Source organism: Vulpes lagopus, chromosome 2 (genome assembly GCF_018345385.1).
Source record: "Vulpes lagopus strain Blue_001 chromosome 2, ASM1834538v1, whole genome shotgun sequence".
NCBI classification, from domain to species: domain Eukaryota; kingdom Metazoa; phylum Chordata; class Mammalia; order Carnivora; family Canidae; genus Vulpes; species Vulpes lagopus.
The window spans coordinates 150,741,185-150,757,718 of record NC_054825.1 but is presented as its reverse complement, the minus strand read 5'-3'; the positions used below and the strand labels follow the sequence as shown (position 1 = coordinate 150,757,718).

General features: G+C 39.4%; 1 pseudogene; it reads right to left on the bottom strand.

Annotated features, from left to right (window-relative positions):
* Positions 1 to 8,198: 8,198 nt before the first annotated feature.
* On the bottom strand, positions 8,199 to 8,269 carry LOC121485963 (annotated as a pseudogene).
* Positions 8,270 to 16,534: the final 8,265 nt, after the last annotated feature.

The following is a 16,534-nucleotide window of genomic DNA, read 5'->3' as shown; positions in this document are numbered from 1 at the left end:
CTGAGCAGAAATCAAGAGTTGGGCACTTAAGCGACTGAGCCACCCAGGTGCCCCTACTTGCTGACTTTAGAATCTAATTTCCTTGCTATTTTTTTTGTGGCGTTTAAGATTTACAAAAAAATATTTTCAAATGCCTGACTTGATTTAGTTCCAAGGTAAACCTTCAATGTAGGTAATATTGGTGTGATGTTTATTCTCACTTTCTCTGTGAAAAAGCAGGACTAGAGTGGTGGAGGAGCCTTTTCATATGGCCTGAAAAGAAATGTTTCTTCTGCAGACCCACTCATCTTGAGACTGGTTGAATTGAATTGTGCTATGGCTGGAGGGAGTGAGGGGCTGCAGGGTGCGATGAGTAATATCTGACTTCCTACAACCCTTTACTTCAGGGTTCCACATTGTGGTAGAAACCTTATGGACTGGATTTTCCAACTTTCAGATATCCTATTCTAACCTTACTTTGTAAAATACACTAGCAATTCCATGGCCTGGATCTTCCTTCTCCTTCTCCTATCCCACTACCTTCACTCTCTAGCCAAACCTGTTGAACTGTTCTGGCCTAAGACTAAGCTGGTAAGTGAAAACTAACAGGTATGCGTTTTCAACCTAATAGACCTTTCTTTATTGCAAGAAATAATGTTGGTAAGGGTGCACAGAAACAAGTCCATTTATAAACTGTTGGTGGGAGTATAATTTGGTACAATTTTTCTAAAGTATAGTTGGAATTACATTAAAAAATGAATAGATCTTTATGCACACCCTTGGCCCCAACTATTTCCGATTATTATTTTCTAAGGAAACAAACACTGGTATGTACATAGTTCAACTTTAAGAATGTACCCCACAGGGCCGCCTGGGTGACTCAGTCAGTTAAGCCTCTAACTCTTGATTTCAGCTTAGGTCATAATCTCAGGGTCATGAGATTGAGCCCCACATCCAACTCCATACTGGGTGTTGAGCCTGTTTAAGATTCTCTCTCTCTCTCTCTCTCTCTCTCTCTCAGCCTTCCTCTGTTCTCCTCCCCCATCCCCCTCAGCCTCATGTGCGCATTCTCTCTCTCTCTCTAATAAGTGAATGTACCCCACAAAAGTGTCACGAAGAGAAAATAATCTAAATGTCCCCCCAAAAGACAGTAATATAGTCCTTTCTTAGAATGGATTTTTTTTAAATTAAAAATTATGTTGTCTCTCATGAACTCATATTACTTTTGTAATGAGAAAAAAAGTTATGTGAAACAGTAAAATTGCTAATGATTGATAAAGTCCCACTTGTCCTGCTTTCAGTGGAGCCCACAATACTGGCAGATCAAAGGGAGTAATGCAGTAACATGGGGTCTCAGGCCCAGTCCTGAGACTCATCAGAGGAGGCTTAGGAGGAAAGGCACTGTGGGTGACCAGACCATGAGTAAGCCCTGTGCAATGATAGCACAGAACCAGAACCAGATTTGGATTGTGAACGTACCACTCCCTTCCCTGTGTTTGGGGACCTCCATAAGAAACTATGAAAATATCCACTGTAGACAATATTGCTTTAGTTTATGATTCTCTGACACTTTTAACTTAACATCTTAATAACACTCTCATTAGGTGTAATTGATATATTTGCTTCGGGGCTGGACTTTTATCACTTATCCCACTTGGAAGATTGGTAATGAATATCTGAGCACAAATGATCTGATGTGTGAGTTTTGCTTCAGAGTAACCTGAGGGGGAGTGAAGAAGGTGGAATTATATATGTAATGAGGTTGGCCATGAGTTGATTGTCTTGGAAGCTGAGTGATGGGTACTGGGGAATTCATTGTTTTATTTGCTCTCCTTTTCCGTACGATTGAAATTTTCAGTAATAAAAAGTATAACCATTTAAATTAAAATGATCATCTCAGTAACTTTGGTCACATGTAACTAACCAGTCTATCTTGTCCCCAATCCTCCCAACAGCGTTAAATATGACTTGGAATCACTTAATTAACTATAAAGGCAGGATGGCTTATGATTAATGGGGCTTCGTGATTGTAAACAAGACTGCAGGCTGCAGCGTGAATGGAAACTAGAAAATACAGTGAGTAGTCTATTGTTCCTAATCAACCAAAATTGGAAGAGAGTTACTGTTCTATTCCTTCACTTCAGTCTTTTTAGAAATTAAAAAAAAATTGTTGGAAACAGACCTACTTTCACTCAAATTCGCCAATGATAGCAATTGTTCTCAACCAGTCTTCCCATTAAAAAAAAAAAATCCATATCCCATAACTGAATTTTCTGTGTGCATTCTTTATCAAAATAGCAAGAAGAGTTGGAAAGAGAAATTGTTTAACTCCATAGTGTGAGATAATTGACAGTTCACCATAATTCTAATTAGACCCCTCTCTTCCTCCCTCCTTCCCTCCCTCCCTCCCTCCCTTTCTCCCTCTCTCCCTCTCTCCTCCTCCTCCCTCCCTCCCTATTCAGACAAACATGAATTAGTTTGGACAAAAATTCATACTCATTGTGTTATTCCTTTATCTCTCATCTTTACCAGTGAGGTTGAAGTCAAATTTCATGCCCACTTATAACAAAACATCCTGGTATGTAATAATTTTTACTTCTGTCCTATTCTCATTCATTATTTTTTCAAGATTTTGTTTATTTACCCATGAGACACAGAGAGAGAGAGGCAGAGACATAGGCAGAGGGAGAAGCAAGCTCCCTGCAGGGAACCTGATGTGGGACTTGATCCCCAGGACTCCAGGATCACACCCTGGGCCAAAGGCAGATGCTCAACCACGGAGCCACCCACATGCCCTTCATCCATTATTGTTATGTTTTTCACTAGCTTTAATCTGACAACTTCAAGAATTATAAATCCGAAGTGAGTACAGTTCTAGAAATCAGCAGTTTCCACGAAACTGTTTTATCAAACCAAATCTTAACACTAACTGTGTGACTTCACTGTTTTGTGACAATCTAAAAGGTTATAAAAGGGCAACACTGTTCTTTTCATTATCTTTTAGTATGGTTGATATTCTTTTATTGTGGTAAACACATAACATAAAATCTACCCCTTAACTATTTTTAAGTGTAGAGTTGACTAGCTTGAACACATTCATAATTGTGAAACAGATCACCAGAACTTTTTCATCTTGCAAAACTGAAACTGTATTCATTAAACAATAACTTCTCTTTTCTCCCTTCCCCCTTTCAAAAACAATTCTACTTTCTGCGATTTTTTTTTTTTTGACTACTTCAAATTCCTCACATAGGTGGAATTGTATGGTATTCATCTTTTCCTCACTGGCTTATTTTACTGAGCGACGTCTTCAAGGTCCATCCGTGTTGTGCCTGTAACAGGATTTCCTTCCTTTTTAAAGCTGAATAATATCCGTGTGTGTGTGTGTGTGTGTGTGTGTACATACCACATTTTGTTTATCCACTTATCCATTGATGGACACTTGGGTCGCTTCTACATGTTGGCTCTTGTGCAAAAGCTGCTATGAACTTCGGCGTGCAAATATCTGTTCAAGTACCTGTTTTCAATATATACCCAGAAGTGGAATTGCTGGATCATATGTAGTTTTATTTTTAATTTTTTGGGAACCTCCATGCAGTTTTCCATAGTGGCTGCACCATTTTATGATCCCATGAACAGTGCACAAAGTTTCCAATTTCCCCACATCCTCACCATCTCTTGTTTTCATTTTTTTAAAAGGTATCTGCCTTCATGGTTGTGAGATGACATCTCATTGTGGTTTTGATTTGCATTTCTCTGATGGTGAGGGATATTGAACATCCTTTCATATACTTGTTGGCCATCTGTATGTCATCTTTGAAGAAATATTATTGCCTTTGATACTATGTCATCTCAGCAGGTCTGCACTTCAACTCAAAGATTTGCTCTTGAGCTTTGAAGTTTCAGAGGATGTAATTTTAGCCTGAACATGGTTAATCCTTACGCTCAAAGAATGGCAAAACTCTTACAAGTATGACATCATAGTCAGAATGGCCTTTAAATTGTATCTAGTGCAGTTTCCAGACCCAAGAGAGATATAAATGGATTTCTCTCTTTTTTTTTTTAAAGACTTTTTATTTATTCATTTGGGAAAGAGAGGGTAGCTCAGGAGTGAGAGCATGAGCGGGGGGGGGGGGGCAGAGGGAGAGGGAAGGGCAGACTCCCTGCTGAGCAGGGCCTTAGGAACAGAGCAGATGGGAGCTACCAGTGGCTCCACCCCAAGACCAGGGGATCATGACCTGAGCCAAAAGCACACGCTTAACCGACTGAGCCACCCAGATGCCCCTAGGTTGCATATTTTTAAAAAAGGACTAGAGGGACAGCCATCAAGATATTGGTAATCATCATCTATAGAAAGTGTAATGACAAATGATTTCTTTTTTTTTTTAAGATTTTATTTATTTATTCATGAGACACACAGAGAGAGAGAGAGAGGCAGAGACACAGGCAGAGGGAGAAGCAGGCTCCATGCAGGGAGGCCAACGTGGGACTTGATTCTGGGTCTCCAGGATCACACCCCAGGCTGCAGGCAGCACTAAACCGCTGCACCCACCACCAGGGCTGCCCACAAATGATTTCCTTTTTTTTTTTTTCCACAAATGATTTCTTTTTTTTTCCACAAATGATTTCTATATTCTTTTTTATTGTTAGCATTCTCTAAAACTTTTATTTTATAACCAGGAGAATAATAATTTTTTTTGAAAAAAGTATATTCATTTGTTATTGAGGAAATTAGTTTTCACAAAGTGTGGTCTGCTCATCAACTGCACCAGAATTACCCAAGACACATTTAAAATGCAGACTCCTTGGCCATGTCCTAAGTCAAGAGTTAGCATTTTTAACAAATGATTCTCATGCATTAATAAGGTTGATAAAGAGTTGATTAGTAGTAAAATTGCAAAAGGCCCCCTGCTTATACTCTCTACACAGGTGCTAGAATTTCTTCTGATCCACATCCTTAGTTACCTATCAGCACATACACAAGACAGAAAGTGCAATGGGTTCCTGGTTGAGGTGAGCATGATCCCTCCTCCAGCAAACCTGAATTTTCTTGATCTCCCAGTGAAAGAGCTATCTGAAGGATGTAACAACCCCACTACAGAGAGCAGATGAGACTAAGTAGTTGGCATGACCTGAGGTCATTCAAGAGCAACCATCACCAGTGAATTGAGCCCATCATGCTACTGGACTGGCTGGCTCATCCCCATCACTTTCATGCTGCCATGCTGACCCTCTAAGCTCCCCTTAACTATTCACCATCTGTAGAATGAAGATGATAATATCTATCTAATCAGATTTTCACTTTTTTTTAGGATTTTATTTTTTTAAGTAATCTCTACACCCAATGTGGGGCTCAAACCTACAACAAACCTACAACCCCAAGATCAAAAGTCACAGGCTCTACCTACTGACCCAGACAAATGCTCCAGATTTTTCACTTTCTTTTAATGCTAGAAATGCTAGAAACCAAGAGCTCAGACTACTCCATGCCTTACAGAAGACCTTCCTAATGGTTGGTGCTGTTTCACAAATCATAGTAACTAGTATTTATCCAGCCCTTAACTGAGTGCTAAAGACTGCTCGAAACACTCTGCATGAATTAATTTTTATCCTCTTAATAATCACATGAGGTAGATATTATCCCTGTTTTCCAGATGAAGAAACGGTTTATAGAGAGGCTCCAGGTTCACAAACTCAGGAAGTAGTGAAGTCCAAACTTGAGCCCAGAACCCCAACACTTAACAACTTCACTTATTGTCTCTTTCCACAAACTTATCTTCTCACTAACTAAATACACATAATAATTTATGTCAGACTGACTTAATAATTAATTTTTAATTCCTAAGAATATTTTTTCCTACTCAACCCTTCATGCAGAAAAATTACTCTAAGAAAATGAATGAGATCAGCATTTTCACCTTTACCTGAAGGTAAACATCCTTTGTAGCTTAAGCAAAAATGAAGATAATAATTTATCCAAAAGGCCATGGGAATTCTTGGAAATAAGCAGTGCAAGGAAGAGAGAAGAAGGAATCATATTAGCCAGGTATGATGTCAGAGGCTATAAATGAATCAGGGATTAACCTTTTAAAAATTGGATGGTATTTTGACATTAACCCACCCACCTCATTCAACATATGATTCACCAAAGGAAGACTCTCTCCCTACTGAAGTGACTTCCTAAAAATACTCGAGGTAACACTGCAGGCTCTTACTTTCCTCCAAAGGTCCCTAGGGTTTGATTGTATTCTTGCCTTATGCTATACCTTCTGTTGCTTCCCAGCATAGAAGGATCTTGGTCTGTAGGACTCAGAGAAAGCAGCATAAGGCCCCAATATCTCCCCTCAACCTATACTTTCCCAGTCCCACGCAAGCTCATTATTCTCAAAGGTTGTCTCAGGGTTCCTCTATAGCAAAGGAGAAATAGCAAAGAGCTCCTTCCATGTTTTTGCCTTGACCAGGTAAGGGGAAGCACCTGGGTGTAGATCAGCCTAGTGTGTGGATCAGAAAAGGAAGTTGGCCATTGTCTGTACATACGTTGCTTTAAGGCCATGTCTTTTCATGACATGGCAGATAAAAAATCAGTTTATTTGTTAATGTCTGTTAAAAAGCAGTAAGGGGTTATTTAGCTCTGTAGCCAAGACTTCTGCTGAAAATACCATTTTGCTAAAATGTGGCAAACATACTGGGATGCTTCAAGGTGCCAGGGATGGGGAATGGGTGCTGAGATCCTCTAAAGGTTACCTCAAAATACCCTATTTTTGCTTATACAGTTCCCTCTTGTGGCTAAAGTATTCACTAGAAGAAATATTTACTAAAGGTTTTATCATCCTCTATTTTTTAAAAATTCTACTATTGAAGTATAGTTGACACACAATGTTATACTAGCTTCAGATGCACAGTAGAGTGATTCAACATTTCTGTACATTACACTATGCTCCCCACAATAAGTGTAATCACTGTCTGTTACCATACACTGTTATTACAATATTAGCTATCATCCTCACCCTCTTAATCTACAGATTTCATAAAAATAATGGGCATTTCTAAGTTTCTTCATCATGAAAGCATGAATAACTACTCCCAAGCAAAAGTTTCAAGACAAACTTATTCAGATCATACAAACAGCATATAATCAATTTTGAAGATGTCCAGTTGCAGGCAAAACTCACTTAATGCACACATGAAGTTGAGTATATGAAACCAAAACAACCAAAGAATTAAAATGTGTGAACACAATAGTTGACACTTGATAATACCATTAACCTAACAAAGCAAGTTTCCCATGCTCGTGGTAGTCCCTGAAAATGTATTTTGGTACCACTGGAAGTCTAGTTAATCAATGAAGGGCCTGGAATCACAAGTGGAGAAACAATCCTTTATTGCAGTAAAGTTGGTAAAAGAGGCTAATGTAATATGAAACAGTATTACTGCCGTTTTGTTCTTGCTTTAAGTCAAGAGTCACAAGCGACATTTTTTTTTCAGTTAAGGAAAAAAACACAGCTCTACCTTTATATCCGCCAGGAGCGTCTGCACCGCTGTTCCCTCCTTTGCTGCTGCTAATGACAACATGATGACTTACTCTACTATCGAAAACTATTTTTATGTAATTAATGTATGCTTTCTTTATTATAGTTAGGGTTAGGGTTAGGGTTAGGGGTTAAGGGTTAGGGTTAGGGTTAGGGGTTAGGGTTAGGGTTAGGGTTAGGGGTTAGGGTTAGGGTTAGGGTTAGGGGTTAGGGTTAGGGTTAGGGTTACTGTTAGGGTTAGGGTTACTATTACTGTTATAGTATTACTATATTCAGGTTATATGTTACATGTAAATTATATACGTAATTTTTCATTTACTTACAATTTTATCCTCCATGTTCTATGGAGAACATGTTGACATTTCTATCTCATTTTATTATTCCAGGTATTAATAATTGCATTTCTTGGGTTCTCTCACTTTCAATGAAACTCTGGACAAATATAAGTTTAAAAAGAATGGAGCAAGAGAACTTCTGAAAGAATTCCACCCAACCAAGCAGTCAAGTAACCACCCAGTGTGTCAAGATTCAATAATCCTCCAAAACCTTTCTCTGCTGTCTCACACAGCCACTGCCCCCCTTCAAGAACAAGGAACCATCTATGAGCTGCTTCTCCATGCTCCCCTTCCAGCAATGCAGCACCTCTTCTACCTGGGCTCTCTTCCTTCATAGGCTTACCCTTCCTTTACTCTTGCACAGGGGCCATGTTAATCTTCTCTGTATTGTTCCAATTTTAGTATATGTGCTGCCAAAGTGAGCACCTTTTCTTTACTCTTGATCTTCATTTTGGCTCCCCCAGAAGCCGACTCACACATACAAATAGTTTATTTGGGTGGTGATGCGAGGAAGTGCCCACAAGGGCAGTAAGACAAGGGAAGGAAGGCAGCCAACAAAGGGAGTGTTTTCAAGCATGTTAGCATGGTGGGTAACAGGCACTTAGTCCCCCTGAGGAATTCTGGGAAGCAGTGCAGAACCCACGCCTCTGAGTTACTCTACCTGAGAAGTGAGGGAACTAGAAATTTATACACCAACTCTTATCAGTCATTAGTGAAGAGCTGCTCCTGGGAGGTGTTAAATCTTCACGTACTCGGTGTCCATGCTCACAGTTGGACCTCCGGCCACTAGAAGAAGCCATTGCAAGCTGATGCACCTGCTCCTGCTGGCAGTTGATAAAGCCCCATGAAGACATGGCCAGCACACCAACAGCATCTGTTACACTGGTGTCTGAGGTTCTACACATTTTTTTTTTAAGATTTGATTTATTTTTTTGAGAAAGAGAGAGCATAAACAGGGGGATGGACAGAGGGAGAAGCAAATTCCCCACTGAGCAGGGAGCCTGGTGTAGGGCTCAATCTCAGGACCCTGGGATCATGACCTGAGTTGAAGGCAGATGCTTCATTGACTGAGCCACCCAGGAACCCCTGGTGTCTGAGATTCTAATCTAGTAGTGAAACCCATTACCAAAAGGCAGGGCTTGCAGCACAAGAAAGATCAGAGGCTCTGGAGAGAGACAGATTGGTTTCAGAATCAGGATCTTTAACCTCTCTAAGCTTCAAAACTCCACAGAAGATTGTTGTGGGGATTGAATCATGTCATTCCTGTAAAAGCCCCCAATATTGTGATTGGCACACAGTACATAGTCCCCAAAATCCTAGTTATGAACATTTTTATTAACACCTGATCTCCTCCCAGAGACCTAAAGTCAGACACAACCTGAAAATATTCTGCTTGCCCGGGCTGTCCAGCGGGGACCCAGAAGTTTCCATCTTGCTCCTGGCACAGCATTTACTTTGGCAGAAGTGAGCAGAACTGACAAAACTTCTGGATTTCAGTCCAGCTACTGTAGCCTTGAGGACGAGGCTGGATGGAGCCCTGAATTATCATCAGAGCGGGGTGAGGATTGTCTCCAGCTGAGTGGGACTCGAAAGGTCACAAAAGAGTGGACAGATCCCCCAAGCAATAGGTTCTAGGGCAAGTCCACTTTGGAATCCATCTTACCCTCCCCACACTATTTTTCTACCCAGCCACTCGGACAGTCTTTAATTTTTTTTTTCTTTATGTTTGTGAGGAAAAATAGAAGAGGAAAAAACTAGTACTTCTTACTCTCCATAACAAGTTCCAACACAAAAACATAACTGCCCTTTCAATAAGCAAGTATTTTTGGAATTCCTTAGTTGAAATGAAATTACATGGTTCACATACTCAAAGCAATTTTTTTTCCAACTGTTTTTACCTCCCCAGTCAGTGGAGACCAGACTTTTGGAAAAGCTCAGACTTTCATTAAAGTTCAGCCAGGCAGGATAGAAGAGCTGGGTGGGTCCTGCTCAGATTTTTCTTTGTTGCTAAACATCTCTACCGAACTGACAGCAAGTACAGATTTTGGGAAAGCCATGGAGAGCCCTATGAGGCCACATAAAGACAACAACAAAGGCAAGTTTTTAGGAAGAAAATGTCTCTTTTCTAAATTACAGAAAACACGAATTTTCAAATTCTTAAGGTAATGTCTGAAATAAACATATAGTAGATTTATTTCAGCATGGTGCTGTATTTTTCTAAATTGCTCATTGATAGTGAAGATTATAATTGAAATGACAAATTTCAAAAAATGTTTAGCAATGGGTATTTACAGATTCTTGATGAAAAAGTATTGCATGCCTTAATGAAGATAACCATATCCTCCAAGATTGGCACTGGAAGAAGAATCTTCACGTAGAGAGGAATAGCAAGATTGTATACCCCTCTTAGGCTCATCCTCCCGTTGGCCTGTGGGGAGAAAGCGCTGTTTTCTGCTTTAATATTGACATAAGCCAGGGCAGTAGATTGGCGGGATTCCGAGAGTATCTCCCAATAAACTTCCTGTACCCTAATCTCTGTCTCAAGCAGAATCTGCTTCCCCGAAAACATACTTTGTGGCAGGTACCCACAGCCCAGGGGTGCATATCCAGACACATGAACTCTTTAAATCTAGACTCAAAATAGTAAAGAAGGAGAAGGCCAAGCAGCCTATTATTGTCTGTAGGTGGACCTGTCTACGCTCAGTGATTGGTGGCCTCTTCCTCTTTGCAGAAGGAAGTTTGACTATCTGTCTGTTGAGGTCTCTGAAAAATAACCACATCAGAATATAACCCAAGAAGTATAATATTTATAAATCTCTGTGGGTTGTGGGGACATTTTGTTATAAACTATCTTACAAATAGTCAAAATAAATTAGCAAAAAAGAATAGAGTGACTTAAAAGAAGTGAAAGAGGTATTGACATACCTCACTTTGTAAAAAACACAGTCCTAGAAAGGGGGACCATGAATCACATTTTGGTGAATTAAATTATATTTTAATGTCAGTAGTGGAAGTTACCATTTCTTAAAGATTTCTGTGACAACTAGTTTGGCAGAGAAAAAATTGCAAATTGAAATCATCACCTTCCAATTTGTTACTTTATGAAACTAGATTTTCATTTACTGAAATGATTTATTTTTTTTAAGATTTTATTTATTTATTCATGAGAGACACAGAGAGAGAGAAAGAGAGAGGCAGAGACACAGGCAGAGGGAGAAGCAGGCTCCATGCAAGGAACCCACCGAAGGACTCAATCCGGGATCTCCAGGATCAGGCCCTGGGCTAAAGGTGGCGCTAAACCGCTGAGCCACCTGGGCTGCCCAACTGAAAGTATTTAAACTAAAGTATTTGTTATTTGCATCTTCTTTCATTGAAATGAAAGTGTTTGTAAACATATATGTAGAAGCATTTGGGAATAGCCCTGTGCTTAACTCATTAAAACTACATTAATTATAAAATAAAATAAAGTTGGGATGCCTGGGTGGCTCAGCCGTTGAACATCTGCCTTTAGCTCAGGTCGTGCGTGATCCCGCAGTCCCTGGGATGGAGTCCACATCAGGCTCCCCACAGGGAGCCTGCTTCTCCCTCTGCCTATGTCTCTGCCTCTCTCTCTGTCTCTCATGAATAAATAAATAAAATCTTTAATAAAATAAAATAAAGTGATATTCAAAATATAAAACCATAGCAAAATATCTACTATAGAATTGCATTCAACCCTAATTAATTACTCTTGGCCCAATGACTTTAGATACAGAGGGAGAAAAAGTCGCTTCAAGTTATATATTGCTGTAATATTCTTGAGGAGATTAGCCAAACTCTTTCCCAGTACTGGAACTTCGTTGTACTATTATTGCTCAAAATAAATGCATTGACAAAGACGTATAATTCTCTCCCTTAAATAATTTTAATTCTTTTGTTTTCAGTAGGCCCCACATCCAATGTGGGGCTTGAACTCATGACCCCAAAATCAAGAGTCACATGTTCTTCCAACTGAGCCAGCCAAGTGCCTCAAATAACTTGAATTCTAATGCTGTGTTTTGACAGTGAATTTAAACTGCATCTAGATGAGTAGTCAAAAAGAGAGAAATGAAGGTTAAGAATGTATTCTCCTATTCTGCCAAACAGTGTTCTTGCTCCCTTAGATTAGCAGTCACAGAGCAACCATGGATAATTTGGCATCAGATTTGGACAGGGGATTGAGAATTTGGCCTTAGCTCACAGCCAGTAATTCACATTTAAATAAAATGAACATTTGGATGCTGTGCTCAAATTTGGTTAAGGTTATATTATACAGATCCAGGAGGAAATCAGTCCTGAGATCACATCTATTTGCAGTGGAATGAGTAACTTCCTTTGGAGAATAATAATAAAGGTACATTTGTTATTGCAAAGCTATCTAGGCCTGCATGTATGATATCATCGAGGCAACAGGCACAAGTACATGGGTCGAGAATGTCCCTCAGAGAAGAGGAATAGCATATATCCAGATCCAAAATACTGACATGTACTCTTTTGAGTAGAGTTTCAGATGCATGAGGATATTTGTTAAAAATAGGCTTCTAGAAAACTGCTAGAACTGATGAATGAATTCAGTAATTAATTGCAGGATACAAAATCAATGTACAGAAATCTCTTGCATTTCTATACACTAATAATGAAGTACCAGAAAATGAAGTTAAGAAAACAATCCCATTTGTAATTGCACCAAAAAGAACAAAATATCTAGGAATAGACTTAACCAAGGTGAGAGACCTGCACTCTGAGAACCATAAAACACTGATGAAAGAAACTGAAGGTGACAAAAACAAATGGAAAGACACATTCCATGCTCATGGATTAGGAGAAAAAATATTGTTAAGATGTCTATATCGCTCAACGCAATCTACAGACTTAACGCAATGCATACCAAAATATCAACAGCATTTTTCACAGAACCAGAACACATAATTCTTAAATTTGTACAGAAATACAAAAGACCCCAAATAACCAAAGCAATCTTGAAAAAGAAGAACAAAACCGGAGATATCACAGTCCCAGATTTCAAGATATACTACAAAGCTGTAGTAATCAAAACAGCAGGGTACCAGCATGAAAATAGATGCACAGGGCCACCTGGATGGTTCAGTCAGCTAAGTTCTGCCTTTGGCTCAGGTCATGATCCCAGGATCCCATAAAGTCCCATATCAAGCTATATCGAGCTCCCTGCTCAGTGGGGAACTGCTTCTCCCTCACCCTCTCCCTCTGCTACTCCACCTGCTTGTGCTCTCTCTCTCTGTCCAATAAATACATAAAATCATTTTTTTTCATTTTTTTTAAAAAGAAAATAGATGCATAGATCAATGGAAAAGAATAGGAAGCCCAGAAATATGCCCATGACTATATGGTTAATTAATGTATAACAAAGGAGGCAAGAATACACAATGGGAAAAAGTCTCTTCAACAAATGGTGTTGGGGGATCCCTGGGTTGCTCAGTGGTTTGGCGCCTGCCTTTGGCCCAGGGTGCCATCCTGGGGTCCTGGGATCGAGTCCCGTGTTGGGCTCCCGGCATGGAACCTGCTTCCTCCCTCTGCCTGTGTCTCTGCCTCTCTCTCTCTATGTCTATCATGAATAAATAAAAAATAAAAAAATAAATCTTAAAAACAATGGTGTTGGGAAAATTGGACAGCTACATGCAAAAGAATGAAACTGGACCATTTTCTTATACCATACACAAAACTAAACCCAGAATGGATTAAAGACCTAAAAATGGGACCTAAGACCATAAAACTGCTAGAAGGAAGCACAGGCAGTAATGTCTCTGACATTGACTGTAACAACATTTTCCAGATAAGTCTCCTTAGGCAAGGGAAAGAAAAACAAAAATAAACTATTGAGGGTACATCAAAATAAAAAGCTTCTGGGGAACCCTGGGTGGCTCAGCAGTCTAGCACCGCCTTTGGTCCAGGGCGTGATCCTGGAGCCCCGAGATCGAGCCCCACATCAGGCTCCCTGCATGGAACCTGCTTCTCCGTCTGCCTGTGTCTCTGCACCCCCCCGCTCCCTGTGTCTCTCATGAATAAATAAATAAAATCTTTTAAGAATAAAAAATAAATAAAAAACTTCTGCACAGCAAAGGAAACCATCAAGAAAATTAAAAGGCAACCTACTTGAATGGGAGAAGATATTTGCAAATGACGTGTCTGATGAGGTATTATCCAAAATATATAAAGAATATATATATTATATATATAAAGAATTTATACAACTCTACACACACACAAATAATCCAATTTGAAAATGGAACGAAGACATGAACAGACATTTCTCCAAAGAAGACATACAAATGCCTCACACAGTGAGGCAGACCTCACACCTGTCAGAATGCCTAAAATCAACAACACAAGAAACAAGTATAAGGATGTGTAGAAAAAGGAACTCTTGTGCACTGCTGGTGAGAATGTGAACTGGTGCAGCCCCTATGGAAAACAGTATGGAGGCTTCTCAAAAAATTACAAATAGAAATACCACATGACCCAGTAATTTCACTTCTGGATATTTACCCAAAGAATATGAAAACACCGATTCAAAAGATACATGCACTTCTATGTTTATTGCAGATTTATTTACTATAGCCAAATTATGGAAGCAGCCCAAGTGTCCATTGATAGATAAATGGATAAGAAAATGTGATATATATACACAATGGAATATTACTCAGCCATCAGAAAGAATGAAATCTTGCCATTTGCAATGACAGAGGGCATTACGCTAGGTGAAGTAAGTCAGCCAGAGAAAGACAATTACCATATGATTTCACTCATATGTGGAATTTAAGAAACAAAACAGATGAAGATAGGGGAAGGGAAGGAAAAATAAAATAAGATGAAAACAGAGAGGGAGGCAAACCATAGGGAACACACTGAGGGTTGCTGGAGGGGAAGTGGCGGGGGATGGGGTAACTGGGTGACAGGCATTAAGGAGGGTACGTGATGTCATGAGCACTGGGTGTTATATATACTGATGAATCACTAAACTCTACCTCTGAAACTAATTTAAAGAAAAAAAGTCTGGTGTAAGTCATCTGTGAAAACATAGGAACTTAATATTTCCTTTGTAGGAAGACTTTAAATGTTTATGTTTCTTAAATAGCTATTCAGGTTCTCTATTTTTAAGTAAGTTTTGATAAGTTATATCAAAATTTTCTAGGAATTTGTCCATTTCACTTAAATTTCCAAATGTTTAACCTAAATTCACAAATTTAAAAACATCTTTGTCTTATCTTTGATTATGTGCCTTCCACTCCTAGTATTGCTGTTCTTTCCCTCTTTTCTCTTTCTTGCTCAGTCTCAGCAGAGATTGCTCTATAAAACAGAACCTCTGGGATGACTAGGTGGCTCAGCGGTTGAGCGTCTGCCTTTGGCTCAGAGCATGATCCCAGGGCCCTGGGATCGAGTCCCACATCCGGCTCCCTGCATGGACCCTCCTTCTCCCTCTGCCTGTGTCTCTGCCTCTCTGTGTGTTTCTCATGAATAAATAAATAAAATCTTTTAAAATAAATAAATAAATAAAACAGAACTTCTAATTTCATGAACTCTCTCTTTTGCATCTTTGTTTACTTTTGCATGAACTTCTGTTTTTACCTTTACTATCAATTTCCTTCTACTTGGTTTTCTTTTCTTCTATTGGTCTTTTCCTAATTTCTCAAGTTGAACACACAGCTCACTAACTTTCAGCTTTCCTCTTTTCTAAAATAAGCATTTAAATGAACTTCCCTTAAAGAACCACTTTAGCTGTATCTTACAGGACATGGTAGGTGGTAGTTTTGCTATCATTCAGTTTTCAGTATTTCCAAATTTCTGTGATCCTTTCTTCCTTGACATATGTGTTATTTACAAGTGTGATTCAATATTTTCAAATATAAGGGGAATTTTACAGATTTATCTTTTGTTTTTTGGCCATCGCTTGTAGTTTGCTTTCCTAGAGTCAATTGGTCACTATTAACAGGTGCCTGTGCATCCTTGCAATGCTGCTCAGTGCATTTGCAAGCATAGACTAATACATATTTATTAATTTGTAAAAAACACAATGGGGCATTCTAGAACATTGTATTGGATCTCGTAAACAGTATATCGTAGAATTGTTCTCTCTGTGCATCTAGGGATATACCTCATTTTCCCCCCACTGCTCAGGATACCACTGCATAGATGAACTATAACTTACTTGACCAGTCTTGTCTTCAGGAGACACTTCAGTTCTTTCCCATCTTCTGTTTTATGAGCAATGCTGCGAGGACTCCTTAGCATTTTTGTCTGTGTGTATGATTATGGCTGTGGGCTAACTCCCCAGCAGCCGAATCGCTGGCTCAAACAGAATGCATTTTGACACATATTGCCAGATTGCTTTTAAAGTTGGTACATCGACTTACACTCTCATCACACGGGGAGTGCTCAATTTTCTCGCAGAAATACCAGCCTTTTTGCTTTTTGGCAATTCGATAACCAAAGAGCAGACTCTGTCATCGCATTAATTTTCTATTAAGGAAAAAAAGGGACCATAAAAGTGGTTTCAAAAAAAAATCTACAGGAGTTCGGAGGAGGAAGGACTGCCTGTTTGGGAATGAGGGCCAGATAAATTGTAGGAGGAGGAGAAGCCCTTCAGCAGGTCTGGAATAACAGGCAGGACAACGGCAGAGGAGAGAGGGAGGCAGCAGG